The 26,240-nt window shown below is 34.2% G+C and overlaps 1 protein-coding gene across 13 annotated transcripts in view; it reads left to right on the top strand.

The window, feature by feature from the left end:
• ZBTB20 (zinc finger and BTB domain containing 20) overlaps positions 1–26,240 on the top strand; it is a 777,433-nt gene that overhangs the window by 303,272 nt on the left and 447,921 nt on the right. For all 13 annotated transcript variants that reach the window (XM_023517824.1, XM_023517838.1, XM_023517826.1 and 10 more), the window contains one exon: positions 5,280–5,407. The gene's annotated coding sequence lies outside the window, so the exon portion shown is untranslated. The remainder of the gene's footprint in view (positions 1–5,279; positions 5,408–26,240) is intronic.

Below are 26,240 nucleotides of genomic sequence, written 5' to 3'. Positions count from 1 at the left end.
GTTTTCATTGTACTTCAAGAGATACCATTAAAGAAATAAAATGACGAGCTTCAGACTAGAGAAAATATCTGAAAGGTTATGATCTTTTTAGTATGATATAGAATTTCTATTTATAACATATAAAGAACTCTTCATTCATAAAAAGAGAAACAAACCAATTAAAAATTGGGCAAAATGTTTGCTCACCAAAGTGATTTGCCAGAAAAGATATAAGCATGGCTGATGAGCACATGAAAAGATGTTCATTAGTAATTCTAGAGAAAAATAATTTAAAACCACAAGATATTTTATAACCACTAGAGTAGCCATAACATCATAAAAAAGGCAGACAATAATAACTATTGGTGAAGATATGGAGAATTTGGAACCCTCTTACATTGCTGGTGGAGATATAAAATAGTACAGCTGTTGTGGAAACTCTTTTGGAATTTTTTTTAAAGTTAAAATAATTCTTATGACCCAGCAATTCTACTTCTATGTATCTTCCTAAGAGAAATGAAAACATATGTCCTCATTGTATATGTGTACATGTATATATGAATGGCAGCATTATTTATAGTATAATAGTCAAAAATTGGAAACAATCCAAATGTCCATCAATTGATGAATGGATAAACAAAATGTGATAGTGTCCGTACAATGAAGCACTGTTCATCAATAAAAGGGATATACTGCTTAAGACCACAAAACGTAGATGAATCTCCAAAAATGAACTATAGTAAGTGAAAAAAGCCACATCAAAGAGACACACATTGTGTGATTGCATTTATAAGAAATGTCCAGAAAAGGCAAATTTTTGGAGAAAGAAAACATATTAGTTATTATCTGGGCTATGGTTAAACATGGGGATTGACTGCCTCAGGGCATAAAAGATTCTTTGGGAATGATGAAATTGTTCCAAGAATGGATAGTGGTAAGGTTTATACAACTCTAAATTTACTGAAAGCAATATGTTGTACATTTAATAAGGGTGAATTGTTTGTTATGTAAATTATACCTCAATAAGCTATTAAAAATGAAATTATGCTTATTAAAACTAAGAGAAGTAGGGAGAAACCTGGTAGACATCTCCTTAATCAAGTGACCACGGTTATAGTGTGTTGATGTCACGTATCCTCTGATATTATGTTAGAGGAAAGGCACTTCAGCTCTTTTGTATTAGTCTCTGAAACTCAGAATTCCAGTCTAATTATGAGAAAACATCAGACAAATCCAAATTGTGAACTATTCCACAAAATATCTGACCGCTACTATTTAAAATTATCAAGGTCGTGAGAAACAAAGACTGAGAAACTGTCACAGATCAGATATCAGACAAAGACCAATGCAGTATGGTATCCTGGACTGGATTGCTGGAGCAGAAAAAAAGATATTAAAGGAAAAACTGGAGACATCTGAATAAAGTCTGCAGTTCAGTTAATAGTATTGTATCAATGTTAATTTCTTAGTTTTGACAAATTTACCGTGGTTATGTAAGATGTTAATATTAGGAGAAGCTAGTGAAGGAAGTATGAGAACTCTCTGTACTATCTTTGCAACTGTTCCAAAAATTTAAAATTGTTCTAAAATGAAAAGTTAAAATTTTTAAAAAATGGAGAATTTATAGATTAGAATGTAATTTTTAGAGTTTGTTTAGATCCTAATTCAAACAAACCAGCTGTAAAAAAGAAGACAAACATATTCAAAACCTAGTAAACACATGTATATGTAAAATTAAAAAAAATTAAAAAACATTTAAAAGTCAAACATTTGACATAGATAGGATATTAAATAACATGACAGAATTACTGTTATTTTTATGTGAGATGATATTATGTTGTTATCTTTTATTAATACATACTAAAGTATTCATAGATGAAATAATTTATCTGAGATTTTTTTGGAAAATTTCTGGTGGAAGAAAAAGTGGTTGAAAAAAAAACTAAAAGAAAATATAAAGGATTATAATTATCCTTCTATGCTGACCACAAGCGGGCCTGTCTCTTTTGAAAGTCAAATCTGAACAGTATTTGAATGAATAAATCATAGAGAGGTGAGTGAACTCTCAAAACATGATCTGTGCGAGATACAACGGTGCTGAGTAGTTGGGAGAGAGCCTTAAACTAACATAGACCTTCCAAACTAGAGCACTTTATGGTTCTTTCCTTGAAGTTCTGTCACCTGTGATACCTAAAACTCCTTCCCTGTAAAGGATTTTAAAAAGTATAGTGTGGCCAGAAGCAGCCCTTTATTCTTAGTCAATGTTAAGATTCCTAGTTCCTCACCCCTCTTCGTTTTTATTTCTTGGCTTGGTGCTTTGTTTGTGGACTTCTGACTCACAGGATAGGTTACTGTAATATAATGCACTTGCTCCTTCTCTGGGAAGCCATTCTGAATCTTTAGCACAGACTGTACAACTCTCTTTGTAAGCAGTCTCTCCTGAGAGAAGTGGTCTTCTGGTCTTTGAAATTTACATTGATTACTGAGCTGTTTTTCAGTGAATCATTGGATATTGATTGTAATCTATAAAGTCTTACATAGTTTTGTTTTGATTAAAGAAGTCTTACATAGGTTGTCACTTTTAATAATGATTGAGGTTGATCTGTGTGTTTTAAAAAATTATAGCAGAGCCTCAAATGTCCTGGGCAAGTTGTTCTTATGGATGACATATACTCTGTACATCTATGTTTCAAAGTTGAGTTCAGTGTGCAGTAGTGAGCTTGGAAAAAAAAAAATACCAAGAAGTTGAAAAGTAGACAGTAGTGCCCCAAATAAGGCCCTGGTCCTAACTTCCTGCTCCATTATCCCACCTGACATTCCCTTAGAATATTTCACTTCCTTGATGACCAATATTGTGAGCAATTCCTACCCAATGTTTAATCCCACTTGATAGTGACAGAGTGAATGATTTGTTCATGAGGCAGATACGAAGAGGAACAGTATTCATATCAGAGACAACTGGTCCCACTTCCAGGTCCATCTTTGGGCCAAGATACGTAGTCGCCAACAGTGAGTTGGCGACTGTATTTTTTGAGTCCTGGCTCAAAGTAAGATCCATCTGTTTTGCTCAGCCGTTTGCCTGAGTGCCACAAAATGGTCCTGTTATTAGTCTTATTTGTGGTCCTATTTGAGGTTAGGTATAATGTAAATAAATTTCAGTCGTCCTTGTGATAAATGCAGCCTGGGAATTAAAAGTGGTGGTGTTGGTAGTGGTAAGTGATGTTGTGTCTCTATTTTCTCAATTGGTCTGTTTTCTTTGGATTGGGAAACAGACATTTTAAGAATGAGTTTGTCATCTGGAAGGATAGTTGTGACCAAGTTTGCCTCAACAGGATACAAGATGTTATTTTTGAGCTTCATTACCCTCACCAAGGGGAAAAAAGGAGCAAAAAAGAAGTAAGGAGAAAAGTGAAAGAAGGGAAGAAATAGGCAGAAATAGAAGACGAAGGTGAAAGAGAAGGAAGAAAGACATGGGGGAGAGAAATATAACTTAACAGCTATCTATTCACAGAATTGACTTTATTGTTTTGAACTGCTAGTTCAATTCACGCAACATCTGGTCAGTTGAGGAAAGGGATATCTAATCAAAATGAACCAGTTGTCATTTAAAAGGTTTATATGTAAATAGTCAACCTATTTTCTATCATCTTTTCATATCTGAACTAGACAGGGAATCAGTTTCACCAAGTATATTATTTTTGGTAAGTAGAATAATACTGGTTGGTAACTCAGATTTACTAAAGATGGGCAATTTTTATATTTCTAAATCGTTTCTCAGGGATTATTGTTATTCAATTTATTTATCTTATATTCCATTAATTTCTGAGCACAAGTTATTTTTGTCACTTTCTTTTATAAATGTTTTCCTGCCTTATAAGGGAATATTGCACTCCCCTTCTCTCATTCACTTGTCCCTGGTGACGCCTCCATATAATTTCTGTCTTTACGCTGGTGCATTTTAGTCTAATTCAGACATGTGAGAGGCAGGCAAAAAAAAAGTTTAGTCAGTGTCAGTAAATTTTTTTAAAAATGTATTCCCATTCATGAGTGAATTTAGTGTGAATCTGAGCATACTTGCATTTAAAATCTTTGTATATCAAATAGATACATTATCCAAAATTTTCCTCCATGTATTTCAAAGGAAAAGGAAACAGGATTCTTAAGTGAGAACTAGATGTATTTTCTAATAATAGTTACAATTTTAGGGGTGATTTATGGTTATGTTCTCACCTATGGAATTATTAAAATATTACTTTGCACTGTTGGGAAGTTGGACAAAAATATACCACATTCAGTGCTACAAATACATGTTTTAAAAAGACTTCCATGCTGTAAAATAAGAGAAAGATAATTGTATTATCTCATTTTACATTTAAATAGTAAATTTTCCTAAATCCCATTGTGTCAGTTATTTGAAGCTAAAAATAGGGATGACTTAATCTGGCTTGTGTTTTTTTTTTTTAAAGTATTATTTATAGAGGGTGTTATTTAAAGAAAGAACGGATTGAAAAACAATAGTATGATGGTTTAAGCCCAGTATTTATGGCATACCTGGAGATCTTAATGTTTGGATTCCTAATTTGAAATATTAAGAAAGTTATTAAAAAATAAGCCATCTATTTAGAGGCATTTAATCCTGGAAGTCTGGTTCAAACCTTTATGTTCTTCCTGTGCTGCTTCTAGCAGCAGTGGCTGCATGTGACAAGATGTACAATATGACGTGAGATGGGCACGCAAAACTCATAATATAGAACAATTCAGTGGTCATTTTTGTTGTTAAATGTGTTTATTTACTTTATTTCACCAGTTACCTTACTACCAATTCGTTGATGGGAAAATCATAGATCTAGAATTTTTTTACAATTTCATTTGAAGTCATAATTTTCCTTTAACATGTGTATTCAGATCCATAGATTTTCTTTTATATTGTCTGAATGTAACATTTTATGCGATAGGTAGGCTGTCGAATTGTTTATGAGTTTTTGAAAAATCAGATAGAGTATAGCTAAAATTCTCAAACAGTGAGTTTCTAGTCATACCATTATGAAGTCTTTAACATGAAGGCATATTTTGTTTTTCAGAATTGCTTTTTTTTTCCTCTTTAGATCCTTTTCTTTTCATTAAAAAACTACTCTGGGAGAGGGTTTTTTTTCCCTTAACAGAAAAAAAAGAAGAAGAAAAAGCCACGCTTGACTGATAATGCATTGCTTTGGATGGTGAAACATTATGAAAGTTTAATTTTTAATTAAATCTGAAATACCAATTATAACTGAAAGAGATTTTAACCTGTTTCTTTTCAGACTGCCTGAAGTTACATTTAGAGACTGAAATCACTGCACCTTAAAAACAAAAGATTGAGCCACACTGTATTTCTGTAAGTCAAAGCTTCCTGTACCTTTCTCCGTGTTTCTGTGACCAGCCCAAAAAGGTATAGAAACAATGGTTACATAGTAACCAGACATGAGTGAAAATCTGAATGTCCCTGAAGAAATACATGTTTAAATGACTTCTTTCTTTAAAAAAAGTTGTTGGTCTTAACAATCAGTATGTCTTTTTTAACCATTCTAAATTGTGAATCTTTGGGGGGAGGGGTGGTGGCTTCAATTTAATTAGGAAGGGTGTCACCCACTGTGTACCAGCACAGTGACATATACCATGTCTAGAAAGGTTCTTACATTTTTTTATCAGTCTCACGGAAGGTAAAAGATTTCTTATGAAATGAAAGTGAATTTCATTTTCCTTTTGTGATGTCATTAGAAATGTTTAGCCTTTGTGTCAATGGAAATGGAAGGAAAGAAAGAAAGTTTATGATGACATCACAAGATTCAGTTGCCTTGAGGACTTTGGGCAAAACTAAATAAAATGCATAATTCCCTTGTGTGCGTGTGTTCCCCATTCTGCTACGAAGCAGTCAAAATAGCACATCTTATGTCTTCCCGTGAGTTACAAGGCTGTCTCTCAGAGCCCCATTGTTCCATAAATGCATGTCAGAGTCTACCACAGTCTGGTCTACCCTTATTTAGCTGCTGTTTTGTCAATGTACTTGGAAGAACAATTAACATTTGGGATTTCAACGTTTGAATAACAGGCAGTGAATAGAACCCAAGCATATAAAAGATTCAGACACACAGGGTAAGAAAACAGAAGCTTATAGCTGGTAGAGGAAAAAAGAAAAGCATTTTTATGCTTTACTCAAAGGTTGTTAAATGCTACAAGGAAAGTCAATATTATATATTTTTAATTTTACATCAAAATGTATATTTTGGTAATGAAATCCAGAAGCTTGTGATGTATTTCTAAATTTTATAGTTTAATGTATTGCAGGATCTTTCACTAGAGTCTTGAAACATTTAACCTTCTATTGTTGGAATACAGGATGCGGGGCACGCTGCCTCCTGGTTTTCAGAGTGTCACAGTCCCTGTCCAACAGTGAACACTAAAGGCGATTCGGGCATTTTCTTCCATTTTCACTTCAGTTCACTGTACTCTTTCATTATTGACTACAGTTCTTGTCTGTTGACAGTAGACAGTCCAGGAGTTGTTTGAATGTTTCTGCCATTGCCTGAATTCCATTTTTTGAGAGACAATGCATGGTCAGAGGAGGATCACCTCACTTTTGGGGTGTCTGATAAAATAGAGGAAACTTCAGCAATGTATGTGTGTTGCCAACTGAGGAAAGTGCCCAGCTGATGTGAGTGAATAAATGATAGTACTAGTTGTTTTTCTCATCACTACACCAGTTCAAAGGCACAAACAGTAAGTTTTCTAAAAGCAGGGACATTTTCTTATTCATATTTGAATTCCCATCCCTTGGCGCAGTGATAAGTAATCATATACTAGTCATTTTAGAACTACACATTTTTTTTAAAATCATAAATTTAGGATTTATTGTAAACAGGGGCTAAATAAAATTTTTGACTGTCAGGAGGACAGTTTATAAAGGGATTTGTCAAAGATAAGCCTTCTGATCTTCATACCCCACGAGGCATCAGACTCTTAGTCTTTTACTATATTGATTTCAAACTTCTTTCTCTGACCACAGTAAGAGGTGCCCCCTTCATACCATATTTTTTTTAGGCAATGAAATGATCTGTTTTCCATTTGTGTGTCTTATCTCATATGCACTGGCATTTGCTCCAAAGGTAAATCTGCCTGACTCTGGGGTAAGATGAAGCTCAGCCATCTCAGTTTATTGTCATTCAGTGGATCTTGCTTCAGGAACATGGGGCAAGTTGTACAATAGGTAATAGATCAAAAGGCCAGAGATTTAGGAAGTCACCATCACCAGAATACGCTTCCAGTGCACAAAAGCCAAGACCAGTTTGTCATCCCTAATGAGACCATAGTATTCTTTAGAACTCGGCACAATTTGTCTCTTTCTACCGTTAGCTTCCTGGGGTTTTTTGCACAAAGTTCTGTATCCCTCCTGCTCATCCTCATTTTTGAAAATTTATTTCCAAAAGAAATCCCTTCATTTTTATTAACTTAGCTTCTGGTGATGTAAATTAAGTCTCTCATAAAATTTGACCTCTGAGGCAAAACTAAAATGATAAAATTTAGGCCTAGTGAATTGTACTGTTATCATGTTGAATAACATTTAAGGACATCAAAGAACTTAATAAAAACATTTTACATTTTTATGATTAAAAATTTGAAGTGAAAGGGATTTAAGGGCAGAACATCATCAAACATTATATGTGGAAAGGATGTAAGAAATAAAAGTCCGATCACCTCATTTTCAAATAAATAAATTGAGGCCAAGTGTAGGGTATGCAGGTTACACAAACTGTATTGACCACCAGTATGAATCATCTTTAGACATACAGACTGGGGAACAGATCTAAATTTGGAATTTGAGGTTTCAACATTCACTCTGTACTCAAAGTCTAAGCAGTGTGTCCTGAAAAACAAATTGCCATAGTCTCATTAGTTCAGACCTACTGAACTATAGTCCCCTCCACTGTACTCCAAAATTCATATATAAAAAAGTATTCTGAAAACATTGATTTTGATCAAAAAGATTATTTTCTGTACATTTTAATTATCATGACTTTGGCTATGCAATGACTCATATAGAGGAAAATTTATTTCGTTAACTTAATATTCTTTTTTATTTCAAAATATCATGGGAATACAAATATTTCTGATTGCAAGGATTGCTTTAATAACACTTGAGTCAGGGCTGTAAGTGTGCCCATCTCCCAGTACAGTTCATTATATCCATTAGGTAGATTTTTACCCATCCCCTCCCACCCACCAGGTAATTTCCACTGATTTTTACTTCCTTCTGGGCACATGTATTCTTATCAGTTAGTTCCAATTTAATAGTGAGGTACACGTAGTATTTGGCTTTCCATTCTTTAAATACTTTACTTAGGATAATAGTCTCTAGTTCCATCCAAGGTGTTGCAAAAGGCATTAATTCATTCTTTTTTATGGCTGAGTAGTATTCCATGCTATACATATGCCACATTTTGTTAATCCACTCATGAGTTGACTGGTACTTGGAATGATGCCACATCTTTGCAGTTTGAATTGTGTTGCAGTAAGCATTCGAGTAAATATGACTTTTTGGTAAAATGACTTTGTTTACTTTGGGTAAATACCCAGTGGTGGGATGACTGGAGCCAATGGCAGGTCTACTTTAGTTCCTCAAGAAATCTCCATAGTGTTTGCCATAGTTTGCAGTCCCACCAAGAGTGTATAAGTGTTTCTTTCTCTGCATCCACACTGGCATCTATTATTTTTATATGTTTTAATAAAAGCCATTCTAACTGGGAGAAGGTGAAATCTCATTTTGGTTTTAATTTATATTTCTGTAATGATTGGTGATGTTGATTTTTTTTAATGTTTATTGACCATACATCTATATTCTTTAGAAAAACTTCTGTTCACATCTTTTGCCTATTTTTAATGGAGTTTTTGTTGTTTTTCTGGCTGATTCACTTGAATCCTTTCTAGTTTCTAGTTATTTGCCTTTTATCTGATGTATAGTTTGCAAATATTTTCTCCCATTCTGTAGATTGTCTTTTTCCTCTGTTGATTATTTTCTCAGCTATGCCAATGCTTTTTAATTTAATCAAGCCCCATATATTTATTTTTGCTGTTGCTCCAGTTGCCACTGGGGACGTAGTTATGAATTCTTTTCTTACACCAATATCTACAAGGTTTTTTTCTACATTTTCTTCTAGAGTTCTTATAGTTTCATGACTTATATTTAAATATTTTATCCTTCTTGAATTAATGTTTATGAGTGGTGAGAGATACGGATCCTGTTTCATTCTTCTGCATGTAGCTATCTAATATCCCCAGCAGCATTTATTAAATAGGGATTCTTATTCTCAGTGTATATTATTGTCTGCTTTGTCAAAGATCATTTGGCTGTATATGGATGGTGTTACATCTGGGTTCTCTGTTGTGTCTTTTTTATATGTCAATATCATACTGTTTTGGTAACTATTCCCTTGTCGTATACTTTGATGTCTTACAACGTGATGCCTCCCGATTATTCTTTTTGCTTAAAATTACTTTAGCTACTCTGGTTTTCTTCTGGCTCCGAATGAAGCATAGAGTGATTTTTTTCTAGATCTGTGAAATATATTGTTGGTATTTAGATGGAGATTGCATTGAGTATGTAAATAACTTTAGGAAGTAAGGATATTTTAACAGTGTTGATTCTACTGATCCATGAATATTATATATTTTTCCATTTGTGTGTGTAAACTACAGTTTCTGTCCTCAGTGTTAGTAGTTCTCTTTGTAGAGAACTCCTCCTTGGTTAAGTATATTCCTAGGTATTTTAATTTCTTTGTGCCTATCATGAATAGTATTGAAGCTTTGATTTGAATCTCAGCTAGAATGTTATTGGTATTTAGGAATACTACTGATTTGTGTACAATGATTTTGGAACCTGAGACTGTGTAGATTAATCAATTCTAGTATTTCTTTTTTTTTTTACTTTTTACTTATTTTTTTGAGACAGTCTTACTAGGTTACCCTTGGTAGAGTGCCATGGCATCACAGCTCACAACAACCTCAGATTCTTGGGCTTAACTTATTCTCTTGCTTCAGCCTTCTAGTAGCTGGGACTATAGACATCCAACACAATGCCTGGCTATTTGTTGTTGTTGTTATTGTCATTGTTGTTTAGAATTCTAGTAGTTTCTTGATGAGTTCTATGCAGTTTTCTAGATATAAGATCATATCATTAGCAAAAAGCAATAATTTGACCTCCCTTTCTTGATTTTAATACACTTTATTTCTTTCTCATGCTTAATTGCTCAGGCTAAGATATCCAACACTATGTTTTTTGTTTGTTTGTTTGTTTTGTGTGTGTGTGTTCTATTTTATATATTTTTATTAAATCATAGCAGTGTACATTAATACTATCATGGGGTACAGTGTACTGTTTCCGTATACAATTTGAAATACTTTCATCCAACTAGTTAACATAGCCTTCATGTCTTTTTCTTAGTTATTGTGTTAAGACATTAATATTCTATATTTAGAGAGATTCACATGTACCCTTATAGGATGAACCATAGGCGTGATCCCACCAATCACCCTCCCTCCACCCACCCTTCCCCTCCCTCTCCCCTCTCCCCATATTCCTGGGCTAAAATTGGCTTATAGCTTTCCTATGAAAGCTATAAATTAGTTTTATAGTAGGACTGAGTACATTGGATACTTTTTCTTCCTTCTTGGGATACGTTGCTAAAAAGAATATTTTCCAGCTCCATCCATGTAAACATGAAGGAGGTAAAGTCTCCATCTTTCTTAATGGCTGCATAGTATTCCATGGTGTACATATACTACAATTTACTGATCCATTTGTGGATCGGTGGGCTCTTGGGCTTCTTCCACAACCTAGCAATTATGAATTGGGCTGCAATGAACATTCTGATACAAATATCTTTATTGTAGTGTGATTTTTGGTCTTTTGGATATATACCTAACAGAGGAAATATAGGATCAAATGGCAGGTCTATTTTTAGTTCTTTAAGTGTTCTCCAGATGTCTTTTCAAAAGGAATGTATTAGTTTGCAATCCCACCAGCAGTGTAGAAGTGTTCCCTTTTCTCCACAACCACGCCAGCATCTGTGATTTTGGGATTTTGTGATATCAGCTAATCTTACTGGTGTTAGATGATATCTCGAAGTAGTTTTGATTTGCATTTCTCTGAAGATTAAGGATGGTGAGCATTTTTTCATATGTTCGTAGGCCACGCACCTGTCTTCTTCAGAGAAGTTTCTCTTCAAGTCCCTTGCCCACCCTGAAAGGGGATCTCTTGTTCTCTTCTTGCTAATATGTTTGAGTTCTATGTGGATTCTGGTTATTAAACCTTTGTCAGAGACATAACCAGCAAATATCTTCTCCCATTCTGAGGGCTGTCTACTTGCTTTACTTACTGTGCTTTTGGCTGTGCAGAAGCTTTTTAATTTGATGAGGTCCCAGAAGTGTATTTTTGATGTTGCTTCAATTGCCAGGGGGGGGTCCTCTTCATAAAATTTTTGGCCAGGCCGATTTCTTCAAGTGTTTCCCCTACACTTTCTTCTAGTATTTTTATAGTTTCATGTCTTAAGTTTAAATCTTTAATCCAGTGAGAGTCTTAGTTAATGGTGAAAGGTGTGGGTCCAGTTTCAGTCTTCTACAGGTTGCCAGCCAGTTCACCCAGCACCATTTGTTGAATATGGAATCTTTTCCCCATTCAATGTTTTTAATTGGCTTGTCAAAGATCAGGTAGCAGTAAGTTGGTTCATATGGTTCTCTATTCTGTTCCATACATGTTGGTTCATATGGTTCTCTATTCTGTTCCATACATCTACCTCTCTATTTTTGTGCCAGTACCATGCTGTTTTTATCACTATGGATTTATAGTATAATCTGTGGTCTGGTAGCATGATTCCTCCTGTTTTGTTTTTATTTTTGAGTAATGTCTTGGCTATTGGAGGTTTTTTCTGATTCCATATAAAATGAAGTATTATTTTTTCAAGATCTTTAAAGTATGACAATGGAACTTTAATAGGGATTGCTTTAAAATTATACATTTCTTTGGGTAGTATGGACATTTTAACAATGTTAATTCTTCCCAGCCATGAGCATGGTATGTTTTTCCATTTGTTAACATTTTCAGCTATTTCTTTTCTTAGAGTTTAATAGTTCTCTTTATAGAGATCTTTCACATCTTTTGTTAAAAGTGGTAATAATGGACACCCTTGTCATGTTCCAGTACTTAGTGGGAATGCTTTCAGTGTTTCCCCATGCTAAGACATCATTGCATCAGCAGGATGAAGCCCACATGATCCTGGTGGATTATTTTTTTAACATGCTGTTGAATTAGATTTGCTAGTATTTTATTGAGGATTTTAGCATTTATAGTCATTACAAATTTTGATCTGTTGTTTTCTCTTATTGTATACCAGCTCAAAAGTCTGACTGTGAATCCTCATCTGAGGCTTTTCTTTTGGGGGGAGGTTGAAGATTTTTTATTCCTGCTTCAATGTTGTTGCTCATTATTGTTCTGTTCAGGAGGTCTATTTCTTTTTGACTGAATCTTGGGAGGTTGTGTGTTGCCAGGGATTTGTCCATTTCCTCTGCCTTTTTGAATTTGTGTGCATAGAGATTTTCATAATATTCACAAATAATACAGTAGAACTTCCAAAGTTGATGGCCTCCCTACATTGACCACTTCTTTAAGCTGACCTCGTTTTCACAGACCAGACACATACCACATTTACATATTAGTCCAGTGAGCATAGTTGCGTATGTTGACCATCTCCCTATATTGGCCAGTTTGTTATAATCTCTTGGGTGGTTAACTTACAGAGAGGTTCTACTATATTTTTTATTTCTGTGGTATCAGTTGTAATAGCTCCTTTTTCACTTCTAATTAAGCTTATTTGTGTCTTTTCTCTTCTATTCCTGGTTAATGTAGCAATAGTTCTATCAATTTTGTGTTCAGCAACCAACTTTTTGTTTCATCAATCCTTTGTATTGTTTTTTCGTTTTCCCTTTTATTTAGTACTACTTTGACCTTATTTCTTTTTTTCTTTTGGCTTTGTGTTTGATTTGCTCTTCCTTTTCTAGTTTCTTGAGATGTGAGAATTATTAATTCAATTATTAATGAATTATTAATGTGTGATGTTTCTGTCTTTTTGATGTTGGCATTTAAGGCTATGAATTTTCCCCTTAGCACTACTTTTGCTGAACCCCATAGATTTTGATTGCTTGTGTTCCCTTAGTTGTTCAGTTTAAGGAATCTTTCAATTTCCATGTTAATTTCATTATTGACCCAATGATCATTCAGCAGTAGGTTGTTCAATTTCCATGAATCAACTATTTCTTTTGGACTTGATTTCTAGTTTTATTCTATTGTGATCTGAGAAGCTACATGGTATGATTTCTATTTTAATTTTAATTTTTTTTTAAATTTGTGGAGGCATGTTTTGTGGCCTGAAATATGATCAATCATGAAGAATGTTCCATGTGCTGATAAGAATGTATATTTAGCAGTTTGGGGTAAATTGTTCTATAAATGTTACATTCCTTTTTTCTAGAGTCCCCTATAAGTCTAGTGTTTATTTTCTGCTTGGATGATCTGTCCAATTTGGTTAGAAGGGTGTTGAATTCCCAGGAATTATGATGCTGCTCTTTGTTTCTTTGCTTAGATCTATGAGAATTTTCTTTTTGAATCTGGGCACTCCTGTGCTAAGTGCATAAATGCTTCGTATTGTTTCGTCTTCTTGTTAATTTCTCCCTTTATTATTATATAATGACCATCTTTGTCTTTGTTTACTATTGTTGCTTTAAAGTCAATTTTAACTGATGTGAGAATGGATATACATTGGTTTCCATTTGCATAGACTATATTTTTTCCATCCCTTCAGCTTGAATCTGTATGAAGTATTAACTACAGATAGCAAACACTTGGGTTCCATTTATTCAGTCAGCCTTTGTCTCTTGAGTGGGAAATTTCAAACCATTCACACTGCTTGATAGATTGATATGTGGGATGCTGTTCTGCTTATTCTATTGGGTAGTACCTTGTTACTTTGTTTTACTTCTTGTGGTATTATCTTTCATGAGCTCTAAGCTCATGAATCACCCCCCAATAAAGTTTGGGGGTGATTTTTACACTGGTGGATGTCTTTTGTACTGATCCATGTATAATGCAGTTCTGGGTATTTCCAGGAGACCAGGTCTGGTCTTGACAAATTCCCGCAACGTTTTATATGTCTAGAAACATTTTAATTTCTCCTTCATATATGAATGTAATTTTGCAAGATACAAAATTCCATGCTGGCATTTGTTCTGTTTAAGACTAAACATGGGGCCCCAGTCTTTTCCAATTTTCTGTTGTGAAGTCTGCAGCTAGCCTGAAGGGATTTGTTTATTATGTATGTATGTTTGATGTAAGGTGCTTGATGTTTTCACTCCATGGCTTGCAGGAGTTCCTCCTTCATGTTGACTTTGTCTAGTCTGATAATTGTGTGTCATGATGATTGCTTCTGTGGTGGATCCCCTAGATTTTCTTTGAGCTTCTTATGCTTTCATATCTAAATCTTTTGCAAGGAAGTTTTCCTCAATTATTTTTTCAAATAGGTTTTCCATTTCTGTGCATTTTCTTCTTCACCCTCAGAGTGGTCAATAATTCATATATTTAGCCATTTAACATTATACCATATTTCTTATAGGCTGTGTTCATTCTTTCATTCCTCATCTTTGTTTTGTTGTTGTTTGTTTGTTTGTTTGTTGTTTGTTTGTTGACTGAATTATCTTGAAAGAGTCACCTACAGGCACTGAAAATATTTCTTCTGCCTGGTCTAGTGCATTCTTAAAACTTTCCACTGTGTTTTGTATTTCCTTAAATGAATTTTTCATTTCCAGAAGTTCTGTTTTTCTTTTAATATGCTGATCTTATTGCGAATTTTTCATTCATTTCCTGAATTGCTTTTCTCATTTCTTTGAGGTTGGTTTTCCATTTTCTCTTAGATTTCATCAAGCTTCCTTATAATCCATATTTGGAATTCTTTGTCTGCCCCTTGAAGATTTTCATTTTGGTTGGTATCCAGCTAAAGATCCAGTGTTCTCCTATAGGGTATCCTTTCACTTTGATTTTTCATTCTTCCAGAGCTCTTTTTCTTATTCCTTCTCATCTGGAGCAGATGTCACTACTTAATTTTGAATTTTCTTTTATTTATTTGGTGCTTTTCCCCCTTCCCCTTTGCTTGTAAAGTTGTGTCTGTAGCATTTTGGGGGTAAGAATTTTTGACTTTGCTTATGAGTACTTTGATAGCCATCTTGCTTTTGGAGGAATATTTTAGTTATAGATATCCTTAGTATGGTGGTTTTCACATTGCTAATTTTTCTGTTGCAAGACTGAGCTATGTGTGAGGCAGGGTGGAGGTCTTTGAAATCTTTCCTCTTTCTCCAGCCTTGTGGTCTTCATAATAGTGTGAATTTTATTGGCATGCCTAGTTTATTTTCTGTAACAGTAGTTGGTGCTTGTAAGAATCAACCATACCCAGTATGGTAGAGTCAGTAAATGTTGTAAAGGGCTGTGAAAATTGACCTCCTTGTCAGTAAGTGCAGCTTGGTGAAAGGAACAAGCTGCAGTATTGTTTTTGGAATCTGTGACCAGCACTAATCCCTCAGTAAAAGGGAGTGTTGAATGTTCTAGGTGGTGGGTAGGGCCCAGGAACTTCCAGATAATTCCTCATTCTTCACCATAGCAGAAATGGGTGGGAGAGTGAGTCTGGAGGGGGCAGGGTCAGGGTAGCCTGTCTTCAGTCTCCACAAAAGCTGGTAAGATAGCTGTTTTGGCAAAGGTCAAAGGTTCATGCCCGGGCTCCTGGGAAAATCTGCAAAGGAGGGGATGAAGTGGCCCAACGCAGCCATATAGTCTGCTTGTGGGATGGGGACATCTGATATTCACAGTCTGGCTAACAGGAGCAAGTGGGGTGAATCTATTATACTGTCTACTGGGTGTTCACAACAGAAACAACAGAATTTATAGAAAAATTATCATTTGGGTTAATATTTGAAGTGCAGAAAGAATCAGCCAGCTAAAGAATTTGGGTTTAGAACGGGAGCATGGGAAGGAAGCAAGCTCCAGATGGAAACAGCATACACAAAGTCCTATATTCAAATGGAAAGCACTGAATACAAATTTTATATATTTACAGAATAAAAAAGGATTCCAGGGTGGCTAAAGCAAGGTGAAAAAATAGGGAGAGTGATTAAGTATATGGTTCCTAAATTGCCAGGTGAGTAACTTGAATTTTATTCTGAATATACTGGGAAAGTACATAGGAGCTACACATAAAAATGTTAGCCAAAGGATAAGATAAGATCAAAATTAGTCAAAAGTAAATAATACGCACATACTCATAGAATTCATACATTTATTTTGAATTTTCCCTGAAGGTTTACTTCTGATTTTGAGGAGAGCTTAGACTTCTGAAATTGAGGTCTAATAGTTCAGAACATATTTCCCATCTGCATAAACACAGTAGATCTCTCACAACCTTCTAAGATGAGGTCAAGTTAATTTTATTTCCTTTCTAGTTAATAATTATTAAATTTCTGTTGTTGGTTAATGGATATTTTATTTTTGTTTATTTGTGAGTGCTTGTTATATAACATAGTAATGCACCAAAAATATATTTGGTTTCTAGAACATATTTTTTAACTGTTAAACTTTCATCTCATTTTTAATTTTTGTATATTTCATCATGTGCAATGATCACAGGCCTGAAGGCATAGGAAGCTTTGAAAATAAATCATCATTATCCTCATTATTACTACCTACAACATTACTGGATTTCTAGATTGAAGAACAATCCACACTATTTTAAAGTATGATGCATTAATATCCTGGAGTGCCACTAAGTTAGAATAGAGATATTGGTTTGTTTGAAAAGTGATGGAAGTTATCCCTTTTTGCAATTAAAGAAGAAATAGAGTAGAGGGAATGTGGAAATTAAACCATAAAGAAGTAGCTTAAGCTCTAAAGATATGAGGATTTATCTGCTGTAACTCAGTAAAAAGACACAAGCCAGAAAATATTATAGCAACAGAGAACCTTAGGAATTATTTATTCCAGCCTTCTCATTTTGGAGATGAACAAAACTCAGCCCTCAAATTCCTATTCAAGTGTTAGAGTTAAATAGTTAATGGCATGGCTAGGACTTAAATCCCAATTCTCAGGAACTGAATTATCAGAGCCAAACCAGCTAATTTATGAACAAAGCACATACCATAACCCTTTCAAGATCTTGGATGAAAAAAGGAATATTAACTATAGGAAATGAATCCACATACAAGCTTTAATTAATAAAAAAAATGAGCAATATATATTATTTGCCATCTATTTACCTAATGTACCAGTTGCTTTATAAAAGTTGTGTCTAATCCTTGCTACCACACTCAGCAACCACTAAACAAAATAGAAATCATTTCCATGTTATGAAAAAACTGAGCCCTGGAAGGATTAAATAGCATCCAAGATTACAAAGCCAGTAAGTGAGTTTGTATTACTACCAAGCCGAATTGATTCAAACTCTGTGCTGTCTGCTGCTTGGTGTTTTTAATCTATTGAATCTTGTTATTACCTTAGCTTGCATGGTCATAAAGGTCATTAGTTCTCACAACCCAAATGTCTGAAAAACTGAATAAAGTTAGGAAAGTAAGAACGAAAGTTACATTTGGCAGGTGCCCTCTCTGCTTAAAGCTCTTCACATTTAATTTTCATAGCCTCAAGACTGATGTTTTAATCCTGAGTTTACAGTTTTGTAAATAGGTTCACTGAGAGATTAAATTGCCCATAGATATTTAGGGAAAAAAGAAAAATCCTGAGCCAGCATTCAGACTGATCTATCTGATTCCAAGTTTTCTTCCATTATTCCACCCATCTTCAATTCAGTTATTCTCCAGGGTGCTAGTTAATTTTCTAAGGTCCACACACCTCAGCTTCTCTCTTGACCAAGAGAATTATAATACATGCCCTCATAGACTTCCCAAGAAGGAAGAGAGTGTGTTGAGAGGTTAGCTTTACATTTAAATTATATCATCTTGTTTGGAAATAAATATAATGTCTTCTACATTTCTCTTTCTTTGAGAAATGAGGATCTGGAAAGATTGAAATCTTTAGCATTAGTCTTTCTTCTCTGCATCATCTTGACTTACCCTGTGTCTGTGCCCAGCACGCCCATCATGACAGACAATGGTGCCACTAACCTAGATCATACCTAAAAATATTTCTTTGAAAAGTAAATGAGAAGTAAAATAATTGTATTTATTATACCAATCCAAAGAAGAAATAATTCAAATATTTAACAATTGGCTTTTGGTTTACATTTTCCTTCTCAAGACAGACTTATTCAAAACCTGATGGTGTGATCAAAGTTGAAGGTCTATGGAAGTGCCCAGCCTTGCTGCTACTATAGAAATACAAAAATTTGAAAATAAAAACATACTTATGAATTACTAACGTTGTTTCTCTGAGGATTTCATTGCTTTCACTGAGGATTACTTTGGAAGTGAACTCCAGTGTGTATCCAGGACTGAGAGGGAGAGTGATTGAGAAAGCAAGTGACAGACTTGAAATATTTACTGACGATGGGTCCCACTGTACACGGGACCCTGAATTCCTTTCTGTGTGTCAGCTTCAGTAGCACTACATGTAAACACCCTCATTTCTGAGGACACTGCTTTCCATACTGACACTTTTAAACAATTATTTGAAACCAGTTGTCACTGCAGAATAGAGTCTGAGAAGGGAAAATGAGGCATCAGTAATGCATAACAATTTCATAGCAATTAGAAGCAATGCTACCTGTTAGGGTTCTGGAGCAATTGTTCCCACCCCCACCCTCACCCTACTTCTTAAGTTTTAACTCCAAGTTCATCTGTGGGAAGGCCCTTAGCAGTCCATCCTAGTGTTCTAAGTAAGCCAGTTGAAAAACGTCCTTCCTGCTTAGTAGAAGGGACTTTGTTCTTTGGCTCAACCTTGCTCTTTGCAATATGTTAGTAGTCGCCCTACTTCAGAAAGTGCATTTATATATCTTTTGAATTTCTGAGTCTCCTCAGGAGAAAAAAAAATGTTTTCAACAATCTTATAATATTTTGTTAAAAATCCAATTCTGGTTCAATGTTTTGTTCTCAAAGGAATTTCGAATGAAGAAAAAGCTTTTGTAAAAGGGAAGAGGCTTATCTAATCTCTTCAAGACTGATGAGAAGCAATCAAGAGCCTTGTGACTCTTTGAAACAGCAAATTTCTAGGGAATTAGGCACACGTTTCTCAGGAACAATAAAGAGTGTTATACTTCAGGTTGGCTCTAAATGCACCCCTTCATGTATCCCAAAAGGCAATTTGAAAGCACCATTCTCTGTGTCAACTGCAAGAGGGAGGAGGCCATGCTGAGCTGAAATTCTTTCAGGGGGTCATGAGGCATTGAATACAGAATGAAGATTACTCTTCTGATTAGTATAAAATTCAGTTATAAGCCTCTTATGATAAATGTCTTCAAAGATGTAGGAAAATAAATTGGTTTATGGAAGAGAGTTAACCGAGTATTAGAAGATTTAGATTTTTGACAAGGTTTTTCTTTACTTGTTTTTTTACTGCCAATGTACTAAGTTGATCATATAAAATTTGCTAAACCTGTGTTACAATTTCCCTGAACTATTCTTTGCTCAAATTACTTGAATATTGTAAGACTCTATTGAATAATTGATGCATATGTAGCATTGGTATTGTTGATATCAATACTCTTCTCTAGGTTAGGGCTAACAGCCATGAACTTGTTTACACCTTACCCACATATGTGTTATATTCTTGTGGCGCTGGAAAGTGGGAGGGAGGGGGCCTTTAGATTATGGCTGCTTAGTAACTTAGAATATTCTAGCCTAGAAAATTTACCAGTGAAGTTTTATTCCCAAGCCCTTTTAGGAAAGAGAAAAGTAGTCTGCATGCAAGCTCTGATTTTTAAAATAAGAATTGACTTTATCAAGCTGTATAAGACTCTCTGATTGACGACCTAATACTATCTACATTATCATTGCAGTTACCACTAGGGAGGCAGCAAGGGTAATTGAGAGGAAGGGGGATAGGTTTGACTATCTGGAAACTTGACTCAGGCATTGTCAAACAATTTTATCTTAAGATAATTCTCCTTATCTGTAGGGGACACTTTCCCTTATCTTGTAGACATATGCAAAGAAGCCAAATGATATATAGGAAGTATTTAGAGTTCCAGGGAACAAGGAAAGTTCATAAATATTATGCATTACAGTAGGAGTATTAGTAGACGTGTAAATCACTTTGAGGTCTCAAGAGTAAGGCCCTTTATCTGAGCTCTTAGTGGTTAGAAATTAGTTTGTTTTTGATTTGTCATATAGGGAAATACTCTGTTGCCGCTAAGTACTGTTCATACATTAGAAACGACTAAGAATGAATTGCTAGTGATATATTACTTCTTTTAAAGGTCTATTTTAAAAGCATGTTGCTATAAATTCTCTGAGCAGGTTCTCTCAAATTAATATATATATGTACATATATATGTGTGTGTGTATATATACTGTTTTATCTCCCATATTAATTTAAGGGAAAGAACCAAGGGTACTTTACTAATTTTCTGTCTAGATCATTGAAACTGGCACCTGACATGTCTTCAGTAAGGGTTTGTTGAGCACCCTATATAAAACTTTGGGAATACTTTTACTAAAATTTATTTTAAAAGAATGTATACTGATTTTATTAATTTGGCAACATGCATGCCATGTGATACAGACAGATGATACACCCATATTATTGAAAATTATACAACCATTAGAAAAAGAATAGATAATATCTATGCTACTGGCCTGGCAAAATAACCATAATTTAACAGGTGAACAGAACAGATTTTTAGGATAATAAGTATTTGTGAATAAACATGTTATAGGTGTTTGTATGAACATGAGGAAAGCTCTAAAAAAATTCATACAATATTCCTCACATTGGTCATTTCACTAGAAATGAAAAAGGATTCAGGGAAATTTATTATTTTTTTTCTTTAAATACTTTATATAGTTTCACTAGTTGTCATGAACATCTATTATTAAGGAAGTTAGCAAATGAATAAATAAAATTATTTTTAAAATTACTACCTGTTTTATTTCCTGGAAAAGCAGGCTGAGAATAATAATTAGCACACAGAAGTTTTAGTTTCACTTGTATTGCCTCAACTTTTCTAACACTTCTCTAACAAAAAAGTATACACTTTAAGCATAATAGATTGATTCATTTATTCAACAGTATTTCCTGAGTGCCAGGCAAGTACTAGTTCTTGTTAACAAATATGGTGTGTGTGTGTATGAATACAAAGCTATGCTCTTTCATGATTCATGGTTGTATGTGGAATCATAGGCATTTCCAGCCAGCAGGATGTCACTGTCTTCCATTCTCTGAGTATTGACTCAAGAGTGAACTATTTACAGTTGCGGGAAATTCTCTTTAGAATTTGCTCATAGTTGTGTTTGTTGCTCTGCTCTCTGCCTTCAGTATAGGAGATTTATAAAGGAAGAGTAGGAATCCATGTTTGTGTTACGTGACACCACCTGTGCCCCAATAATCCGGTGAGAACTAGAACCCTAGCTAGAAAGATGTCAAACAATATGGGTGTGCTTAGGAAAAAAAATTGTGTTTATAAAGAGATTGTAATAAGATAAGAAAATGCTTACATAATGTTAGGTGAAAGAAACTAGATAGAAACTTAAAACAATACTGTTTATATCTGAGTTGTTTTTACTTTTTTCACATTCTTTTCTTTATTTTCTAAAATATCTTTAAGAAAGAGAGGGAAGGAGCAGGGAAGAGAGGAGAGAGAGGGGAAAAAAACAGAAAATGTTCTCTTGAAATATCTTTTTAAAAATTTTATTTTTGATCAGTGAATTGTTTTAATGATCACATCTGCTGTAATGAAAATATTTTACCCTATGTTTGAGTGATACAGTGTTCTTGTTCATAATTTTTTAAATAGATGATGGTATAATATTTTGGTCATATTTAACATACAAGTAGCCCTTTAACTCTTGTGGAGTTATTGGGGAAGGAGTTATGGCATAGATCTATTACTGGTGACATATTAGGATAGCATAGAGATCTTTTCACTTCAGGTGTGAGTAGCCAAGAGAAGCAGGGTAGACTAATGGATATATTCAAACTATGATTTTTGTATATAAAATAAATGTTTAAGGCCGGGTGTGGTGGCTCACACCTGAAATCTCAATACTCTGGGAGGCCAAGGCAGGTAGATTGCCTGAGCTCAGGAGTTCAAGACCAGCCTGAGCAAGAGTTAGATCCTGCCACTACTAAAAACAGAAAAACTAGCAAGGCGTGGTGGTGTAAGCCTGTAGTCCCAGCTACTCAGGCAGCTGAGGCAAGAGGATCTCTTGATCCTAGGAATTTGAGGGTGCTGTGAGCTATGATGCCACAGCACTCTGTCCAGAGTGACAGAGTGGAACTGTCTCAAAAATAAAAAATAAATAAAATAAATGTTTACTTAAAGGATAAATCACTTCACTTTTTATGTATGAACTTCAGTTAGTACAAATATTTAAATGAAACAAAAATTATACACAATCAAGAGAGTTGGTATTTTCAAAACTGTCTAATCTGTTTATTTAAATATTTACCTACTTACCTTATTCTCACCATATAGTTCCTCAGACTATTTTCATTGCTTCTATTCTAGTATATTTCTCAAAGTAACTCTTTAAAATCAAGATGTTAATTATCCTTATAATTGACACCTATACCTAACTCTGCAAGGGCACTTAATCATTCCTATCTTGAGTGGTTAATCTGCCATTTATGTTTCTAAATTTCTCTTCCCCTCATCTCTATATGCTTCAAGGTCCTAACTGCCTTTTAAAGTTACCTTCGTTTGTTAACTCTTAGCTCCCACTAACTCAGGATTTTTGTAGCTCAGAGGTTCCTAATCCTGGCTGCATATTAAAATCAACTATCAGGTAAAAAAAAAAAAAAAAAAAACCAAAGTATTGGCTTCACTCAGTCTGCTTTCATTGGTCAGAGGTCCAGCTGCATGCTCAGCCCTTGTAGAGACCAAACTCTTAGTTCATCTCCAAATATTCAGTTCAATGAAGTCAAATTTCACATGCTATTTCATACTGAAAATGATTTTTCTGAATAATCACTACCTTCCTAATCAGACAATAATACAATTTTAACATTATGTGTAATACAGCTCTAAGTGTCATCACACAGACATGCATGGGACATACACTAGCAACAAAATTTGAACACATGATATGATAAACACAGAATTGCTATTACCATAATATTAGCAACTCTTATGTGTAACAATAATTAATTAGACCCCATGACAAAACAAAAAAGTCCTCTTTAAGCCTATTTATCATAAATGAAACATCCTACCTTCTTAAAAGGTATCAGAAAATTCCTTGAGTCTGAATAGTAGGGAAAACAGAGGCAGATAACAAGGTCAAAAGGAATATGTGGTTGCTAGCCAAAGGGTAGAAACATCCCTAATGTCCATCCATGGATAACTGGGTTAACAAAATCTGGTACATACATATAATGGAATACTCTACAACCTTAAAAAGGAATGAAATTCTGCAACATGCTACAATGTGGATAAAACTTGAAGATATTATGCTAAGTGAAATATGCCAGTCACAAAGCACAAAGATTTTATGATTTCATTTATAGATGATAGCTAGAATAGTCAAATTCATAGAAACAGAAGGTAGAATAGAGGTACCAAGGGCTGGGAAGAGAGGGGAACAGGTAGTTATTATTTAATGGGGACGGAGTTTTATCTTTAAAAGATTAAAAAGTTCTGGAGATGGAATGGTTGTAATACCACTGAACTGTACACCTAAAAATGATAAAATGGTAAATTTTATGATGTATATTGAACTGCAATAAAAAAAGGAATGTACCTATGAAAACTATTAAGAAATACCAGTGAAAATAGATGGGCAAAACTATGCTGCATAGTCTGTTCATGGCACCATTAAGGCTTTATGAAATAAGGAATTTATTAGCTTAAGTAACAGTCTTTGCCTTATCATACAGACTAAATTCAAACACTGGCATTATATTTGATTCATAAGCAGTAATGGAATTATTTGTAAATTTCTAGCTATGTAATAATTCTCATTTTGGTTAATTAATGGCAGATACAGAACTCCAGGTTTCTTTTTCATCAATAATTATTATCTCTTACCAAATTATCTTCTTGGTAGGAGAAGCCAGGGCTTTATTTCAGTCTATAAGTGCCAATAATTCAGTATGTTATCAGTCCCTCCCCTTTTTCTCTTGAAAATGTTGAACATTTTTACTGACTTTTTAAATTACTTGGTATACAGTTCTATGAAATTTGACACATGTATATATTTATGGAACAGCTACTACCATGATGCAAAACAATTTCATCACCCTGAAGAACACATTTATGTCACTGCTTTATCCCTCTTCCTACCACTGACTCTTGGCATACATCTCTTCCTCTTCATTATAGTTTTGTTTTCCTGAGAATTGCCATATAAATTGAGTTATAGAGTATATAATTTTTGAAGACTCCCTTCTTTCATTTGGCATGGTGCATTTAAGACTTATCCATATTGCTGCATGTTTCAATGACTTGTTTCTTTTTATGGCTAAGTAGTATTCCTTAGGATAGATGTATGACTGACTATCCATTCATCCATTGAATGATATTTTATATTTTCCATTTTGAGAAAATTATGAACAGAACTGCTATGAACATTTTTGTATAGGTTTTTATGTGAACATAAGTTTTTATTTCTTTAGAGTAAATATTCTATTGGATTGCCGAGTAACATGTTACACGTTAAACTTTATGCTGCCAAACTTTTGCTGAGTGGCTATAAATTTTACATTCCTGTCAGCAGTGCGCAAGAGTTCTAGTTGCTCCATATCCTTGTCAACACTTGATATTGTCATTTTTATGTTAGTTAGTATAATAATAGGCGTGTAATAGAAATATATATTTTTGCTACATTTGTTTGAAACTATAGATGATAATGTGATTGTGGGGTCATAATCTTTTCTGACTCACATTTTTAGTAAACTTTAATCCTATATACTTTTTTCCACAAGGAAAAGTGGAATCTATTATGTTTCTGATACTATTACTTTTTTCACATTCTTTTCAGCATTGCTATTTTCCCTGTGATAGTGTATTAATTTACTTTTCTAAAAATCTAAATTTTTTCTTGCAGATATAAAAGAATTCTCTATTCTAAATTCTAATGTAGCTTAAATTAGTGTACGTATAAATGCTAAATGTCAGACCTGTGTAAGAAAATTAATATTCTTTTTCAATACTCATTTGTTGAACACTTGCTGTATCTCAGCCAATTAAGTGAAAAATACATACTACAACAGGAGGGGACAATCTTCAAAATATTAAATTATAATTCTCTGTGCATCTCTAATGCGGAGGCAAATACAGTAGAATTTCTATAAGTTGACCACCCAAGGGACTATAACAACTGGTCAACATAAGGAACTAGGTCTCTTGTACTGATTCATACATGTGATACATCTCCAGTGTATCAAAATGAGGTCCATTTAAGGAGGTAGTCAATGTAGAGAAGTGGTCAACTATGGAGGTTCTGCTGCAATAATTATCATGTAGTAGCCAAAATAAAATTCTTTGAGATTAGCACATCAGATGTTGAATAGTTCTTGGTCTGTACTTTAAAATTACATTTTGGAAAATGAAAACAAATTTATGGCAATGAATATACATTTTCTTTTACAAGAAAGAACCCTGCCTTGGGAATTAGAAGACCTATATCACAGCCCCATTTCTGCCATTTTGTGGCTTTGGAACTCAAGCAAATTATTTTACCTCTTCAAATTTTTATTGTATGTCCATAAAATTAAAAAGTTGGTCTAGATGATCTCTTTGATGCCTTCCAACTTAAAAAACTTACAATATGTCTTTTCAGGATTTATATCTAACTCCAATGATGACAATAAAGGCAACATTTTTATTACTTTTGGCAAATATTTAACATGACATGGTTAAGGACTTTATCATCATTCTTGCCATAGGACATTGACCCTAATATAAGCCTGTTTTCATCTTAACCTCTCAGAATCATTTCAAAATGTAATTTACTCTGTTTTTTTTGTAAAGATGTCACCTTGGCTTCTGTGACCTCACACTGGTTTTCCCCCCACCTTACCGACTTGTCAGTCT

Source organism: Otolemur garnettii, unplaced genomic scaffold (assembly GCF_000181295.1).
Source record: "Otolemur garnettii isolate 467f Iridium unplaced genomic scaffold, OtoGar3 scaffold00122, whole genome shotgun sequence".
In the NCBI taxonomy this organism is placed as follows: Eukaryota; Metazoa; Chordata; class Mammalia; order Primates; family Galagidae; genus Otolemur; species Otolemur garnettii.
The sequence above is the reverse complement of the archived record's forward strand: the minus strand, read 5'-3'. Positions and strand labels throughout refer to the sequence as shown.